The sequence below is a fragment of the Drosophila navojoa genome, chromosome X (assembly GCF_054131105.1).
Source record: "Drosophila navojoa isolate 15081-1374.11 chromosome X, UAZ_NAV_1.0, whole genome shotgun sequence".
Classification (NCBI taxonomy): Eukaryota; Metazoa; Arthropoda; class Insecta; order Diptera; family Drosophilidae; genus Drosophila; species Drosophila navojoa.
The window spans coordinates 19,162,345-19,169,315 of record NC_142895.1 but is presented as its reverse complement, the minus strand read 5'-3'; positions in this window follow the sequence as shown (position 1 = coordinate 19,169,315).

Sequence of the window (6,971 nt, the reverse complement as noted above, 5' to 3'; positions counted from 1 at the left end):
GTTTACAGATATTAAATATATACACACATACACATATCTATGAGTAATGCTTCTTGCTATTAAACATTGTAAGTAGTTGGTTGTGAGAGAATTTATATTTTGTTCCGATTCCACTCGTTCCTTGCTGTTCCATTTCCAACTGTTCCATATATACAAATATTCCCAATATTCAACATTACGTGCAGTTTGCAGTAAATAACTTTTGGCTCTATTTACACTTGTTCCCAGCTCCAAAAAAGATAGATACCAAAACCAAGCAGCTGTCTATATGAATTTACATATACTTGTTAAGTATGTACAATAGCTATATCAATATTCTAGTATTCTAGTATTCTATGTATGTACAAACACATACATATATGATTTTGCACTCTTTTTCGACATATATGTATGAATTATGGTGGTATATTATCATAGCTCACCTGGAACGAAATGGAATTGAAACAACATAATATAAAAACATAAAAATACACTAATATATTTTATTTGAAAAGAATTTTAGACGATTTTGTTCCTTTCATCTCGGTTCATATCTAACAATAATAGTTTAATATTTAGTGTTGGGAGCATGTCTAAAATTGTACCATTTCCATTTGTTCCTCTTGTGTCGTGCCTTCGTGTCCACTTCACTTCGTCTCATATAACAGTGTATGCCCATTTGATTATCCTCCCCTGTGATTATCTTAGTATTTGCAAGCCTAATTATATATGCTAAGTAGCCAAGCGAAGCACGAAGCTAATATGCCCCACTAGCAGTATTTAAGGCAATTCAGTTAGGGTTAAAGCGTTGGCATTTCGGGGTGAGTGTGTTTATCACCGCCTGTAACTGACTGACCCTGCCCATGTGTGCATCAGTGTGTGGCTGTGCGAGAGTGTGGGTGTGGGTGTGGGTGTGGGTGGTTATGCATAACGGTTCATTGCTGGGCTGCCAGCGTGGCAACCGACTCCGTCTAATCACTGTCAAATGCAGGCGTCGCTTACGCATTCAAAGCGAGACAAAGGCTAACCTCGAAGCACAGCGAGAAGTGGTGAAAGGAGCAGGCAGAGGGAGTGTGCGAGTGTGTGTGTGTGTGTGTGTGTGTGCAGGAGTCGGGACAAGGACTCAAGACAATGCTCTAGACAATGCAATCTACCCAATGCTGGGCTGAACGTAGGCCGAGGGCCGTGGGCTGTGGGGCCAGGGGCAAGGGGTGTGCTGGCATGCTTGTTAATTCGATTAATTACAACAATCAGCGGCATGTTTCATCTGCAGCAGCGGCAGCTGCTGGGCGACAGAGGCGGGGGCGTGGCCCGCTGGCCAGTTTGGAAAGAGACTTAGCAAATTGCCCAATGCTAATGACGTCTCTCTGAATGTGGGCGCCTCTCTCTATGTGTGTGTGTGTGTGTGTGTGTGTGTGTGGGTGGGTGGTAGCAAACAATCGAAGCATAATGACAATGATAGATTTGCCAATATCTGTCATGTTTATGAGCAAAACAAAAGGGCAAAGGCAACAACAGCAAAGAAAATACGAAGAAAAACACTAGCGAACGGGTGTCAGCGACTGCCTAATGCCTGCTCAATGTTACTCAAAGAGATGGAGAAAGACCAGCAGCTGCATGTCTGTATGTGTATTCAATGGCCGTCTGCTCCGGAGCAAACGGACTTAAGAACATTTGAACTAGATGCTCATTAATCGAATATGCTCACTTTGTGCTCGATGAGCGAGTATAAAGAGAAAACAAAGCCAATGAGCAAGAAAGTGAAAGTGAGAGCAAGAACAAGCTTAATACAATATAGAACATAATTGGATATAACATTTATACGCCATTATCGACAGATTGCAAAACGATTAAGCAACCCTCGTGCAAGAAAAATGAACTAGAAGTAAGCGAAAAGGCGAAGGCGAAAGCGAAGGCGGAGACAGAGGCAGAGGCGAGGGCAGCGGCAAAAGTAAATCTAATCGAGCAAAGACGCTGTGGAAAGCGGGCAAATGGGGGAAAGCGGGCAAATGGGCAGCGAAAGGAGGACAGAGGACAGAGGACAGAGGGACAACAGCCAGAATGCGGGCCTCATTCATACACCGCCGGCTGTCCTGGCGGACCGAACTGAAACAGAAACAATCAACTTAATTTGCCGCCCGCTGAAAGCCCTGTGGCAGATAAATTAAGTCATTAGTTGGAGCTGCCACTTTGCCGGGCCACGCTGGCGGGGCGAAAGTTGACGCCCCCAGCCACCGAAGACCCGCACCACCACCCCAACCCCTCGACAAAGTGGAAAATAAATTGGCGAACGTTTGTTTTGAGATTAACCGCGATTAGGAACTGTGAGACATGCGTGCGAGTGCTGGCTGCGACTTGGGAATGGAGTGAATCGTAGCAAATGTTGCCATTATTTGATAAGCTCAAACATAGACACAGGCTGCACCGCCACACACCGCCCCGCCCACCAGCCAGCTCTTATGTGTTTGTGTAAACAAATGGCAAATGCGAGAATAATCGTAGGAGATTAAAAAGTTTCATGCGCCGGGAGGGGGAGAGCTCTATATCAGGTTAGGCATAGATTGGCTGACGCGAGACAAATGAGTGGAGCACGTGAAGCGTCCGTCTCTCTCACTCCCTCTCGCTCTCCCTCTCTCTCTCTGTCTCGGCCAAGTCAAGTTTTCGTCCGACTAATTTATGGCGCCTGCATACAAATTGGCTCTGGCATTGTCTTTGGCTTCTTGGAGAGGGTTGCCTGGCAAAGCCCTTGGCTAACTAGCACCACTAAGCGCCAACTAAGCCCCAGACTAACGGCGAAGACATGAGCATAGCACTACGGCGTTGCGAAGTATTCGAAATGCGACGCAAAGATAGTCTAGACTTATTCTGCCCGACTTTAGTTAACTCCTTGAGAAAACTCAAATTCGTGTTTCATTCATAGAAGAGAGCAATGAATAAGTGAAAAAAGTTTGCGTGCTACGTATAGTGAATCCTTAATTATTTCCGATCTGAAGCAGTCCCACAACCTGCTCACATTCTCAATGACAGACCTGGTAGGAGCATATAATTATATCATTTTAAATCAATCTCTAGTGCATGTTCATATTCAACAATTTAAAGATAAAAGTTTAGACTTTAGATTATATCGATGTTTCCTGATTTGACACTCCCCAGTGGACTTAGATATATCAAATCCAAGGCATTCAGCCCGACAGAGATTATAACAACTTGTAAGTGCCTAAAACTAATTTTAATTAATATATATATACTACATTCACATATAAATTTCTAATGCTTGCCTGATCATAAATCAATATTACATGACTTATTTTATTTTATTTCTATGTATTTTTTCTTTTTAAAATTTTTTTTTTTCAGAAAATTCAGATTTATGCCCTGATACATTGAAAATTGGAAATCAGGGTATAATGGTTTTGCGAAAAGTAGGTAACGAGCTGAAGGAGGCGTGGCAGATCCCATAAAATATATATCAGCACGACGAGCTGAGTCAATATAGCCCTGTCTGTCTGTCCATCCGTTCGTCCGTTCGTATGAGCTAGCCGATCTCAAAAGATATAAGAGCTATAGAGCTGAAATTTGGCATGCATACTCGTATACCATACGCAGTACAAGTGTATCATATTTTTACGATAACTCATTCGATACCTTTTTTATTGATGATTATCGATAAATTGATTGTGTTTTTCAGCCTTACTTACTTACTTACTTACTTACTTGTTTTTAATTTTTTTTAAACTTATTTATTTATTCATTATTATTTATTTTCTTTTATTGCTATGGTAGTATATAATTTCATTTTTATTATTTTTTTATTGTATATCATTATTATTTGTATTTTTCTTAATTTTTAGCTCAAATTTTTTTATTTCTGTTGTTTAATTTTATTTTTTTTTTTTTATTATTATTATTTTTTTTTTTTTTTTTTTTTTTTTTTTTTGTTACTTGATGAAAAACCTGTCTTTATTCATTCTGCTGTTTTTATGATATTATTATATTCATCCGTAATTTTTTTTTTTTATCAAAAAACCTACTTTTTGTTATTTTTTCTGTGTTTTTGTGTTGCTGGCTTTAATATACATATGTACATTTTTAATTACAACATGAAATGCAATGCTGAATATTAAATATAATAAGGAAGAACATTTTCAAGAATTTCTAATATACTATATACTCTAATATCTATACCCAAGCCTTTAGGTGCAGCACCTGCTAGCTGAAAACTTTCAGCCTGAACATAATATAGGCTTTAAATATTCATAATGTATATATATATATATACATATAGACATAATATCTACTATTATACAATCAAGTTAACCACTGAAGTTTCTGAAATAATTGCAGCCACAAGAAGTTGCACACAACTTGTTGGGGCTGTGCACCTTAACGACATATGTACATATATAAAAACAAATTATGAAAAAGCTGTCGTAAATGCTTATCTAAATTGCAGCTATTACGGGGTCCATATGTGCGGTTCGGTATCATAAATTAGTGATAGCTCGAATGGAAATTGACAGAATGACTGGCAAACTGTAACGTTTAGAGGCTTCCTTGCGTGCGAGGCTAACAACTTTTAATTAAATCAAGAAAATTACCCTGAACAAAATGGGTGGGATGGGTGTCGATGTGCAAGTGCAACCTGCAACTGCAACTGCCACAGAAACAGAAAAATGAACGGGACACGGTTATGTGAGGCATGGCATGCATGGCTCAAGTCTGGGGTCGCGAATGCAACCCTGATTGCAAAGTTTGTCTGCATCAGATAGCCCAAAGAGGCAGTCAAAAGCGCAACTTGAACAACAACTGCAACAACTGCAACAGCAGCAACAACAACAATGCTTAGTTGAAGTTGCTGTTAAATTTGTTGGCGCTAAGGGCGACGCCTACAACGGGATGCCAACAGACATACGAGCTTAACAGAGCAGAGCGCTGTTAACGTTAACATAACACTTGACGCTTTTTTCTGCTGTGCTTCCATCTGCCTGTGTGGGTGTGTGTGTGTGTGTGTGAGTGAGTGTTTGCTGTGCTGTCTGGTGGTGGTGGCATTTGGAGCTATGCTTACAAGCAATAACAAAAAGTGGGCGTTTACATTTGGCACGCGCTGCTCTCTCGCACCGCTCTCCGCGCTCTCCCTTAAGACGTTGTCGACAAGGATACGATGACGACGACAACGACAACGGATATATATGTATGTATATATATATTTAACATTTGGCCACACCTACGCCTTTGGGACCCCCAATCCCAAAACAAACACTAAGCCAACGAGCTCCCACTGCTCTTTCCCTCTCTCTCTCTCTCTCTCTCGCACACTCTCACTCTCTCTCTCTCACTCTGTCGCTGTTTCTTAGCTAACTTTGTGTGTCCTTAGTTATGTGCATCGCCTGACATGTGGGTCAGATTTGTGGTGCTGCTGGTGGTGGGGAGTTTATCTGTTTGCGGGTGGGGCCACTGCTCTCGATTGGCCTTTGCTTGCTGCGTGGGCTGAGCATATTTATTGCAGTTGCAAGTGCATGCATACATATAAACAGCAACATACATACATACACGCTGCTTGTATGTCGATGCACCATAAACTGTGACAACTGTAAACTCGGTAACGGTAAATTGACTCAGCTATGGACAGCTGACCAAAAAAAATAACATTGAACATTTAAATACGACTCTCTTATTACGAATCTGACACGCTGCTCTACACACACACACACACACACACACACACACACTCGCTTACTTATACAAAGACATTCGTTAAATCAACGCTCTGTTATTGTTGTTGCTGCCGATCGGGCATGCAGCTGAACTAATTACTCCAACAATGCGAGCAGCAGTAATGTGAGCGGGTTAAGGCATGAGTGTAGAGTTGGAGAGTTGGAGAGTTGGAGAGGCCGAATCAGAAAGAGTGTGAGAGAGAGAGTTTCGTTGAATTTTGACGACATTCCCGCTTTGAAGTGGCTCGCATTACAAAGGCAACAGCGCCAAAGCCCGAAAGCTTAGACAAATTTCTATCTCATGCATATTTTGATATATCTTATTGCCATTGTTGTTGCCTTGTTGCCTTGCTGAGCTATGCTAAGTATTTGCGTAATTAAAACATGAAAAGAGTTGTGCGCAAACTCATTTAATTAAGCACGCGGCGGCAGTTCGGAATTTGTCAAGTGTCTTTTACGCTGCCACCGTTCCCCCACCGCAGCCCGCCCCTGGCTAGGCAGCGCAGGGCAGGGTGCTATTGCTCCTGTGCATTGGCTGACTTAAGGGTTGTCCAATTCAATATGACAGCATCGCAATAATCATAATCATCATGAATTTAATTGCTTGTACAATGCTTTTGTTTGTTTTAAATTAAAACGATGGACACTTGATATTGTTATTCTTGTTATCGCTCTGGTTGCTTCTGTTGTTGCGGTGGTGGTGGTGGTGGTGCAGCTGGAGCGGGTGGAGCGGCTGAAAGGGTGAGCATTGTTCTCGACTGACATTTTAGCTGTAATTAAGCAAGTCTGAAACCTGATTTGACATATAATTACCGTATACTAGTTGAGCCAGATCAGAGATAGAATAGAAAACCGAAACAGATAGACGATGGAAAGGGTAAATTGGTTATAGAAAGTAACGAAAGTAAAAAAAAATATAATGAACAAATAAAGAATATACAAAGTGGGATAGAAAAGGTGGAGATCGGGTGGAGATCGGGTGGAAAAAGACAGAAAAATGCTGCAAAAACGATGTGAATGAAGAAAAAGAAGGGAGGGAAATAGAAAGGAGGAAGGGAAAGACAGTAGTAAGTAGAAAGAGAAAAGGTAAAAGTGATCGACAGACAAAGAGATAATGAGAAAATTCTTAAATTCATCATACTTTGCATAGAATAGTTGAGTTGATAGATCAACAATGACATTTAACCCTGTTCGGTAAAAAAAAAACTGTTTTAGCCGTTTTTTAAGTCTTTATAAATCACCTAAACATAATGAAATTGGTATAAGCTAAACCTCAAC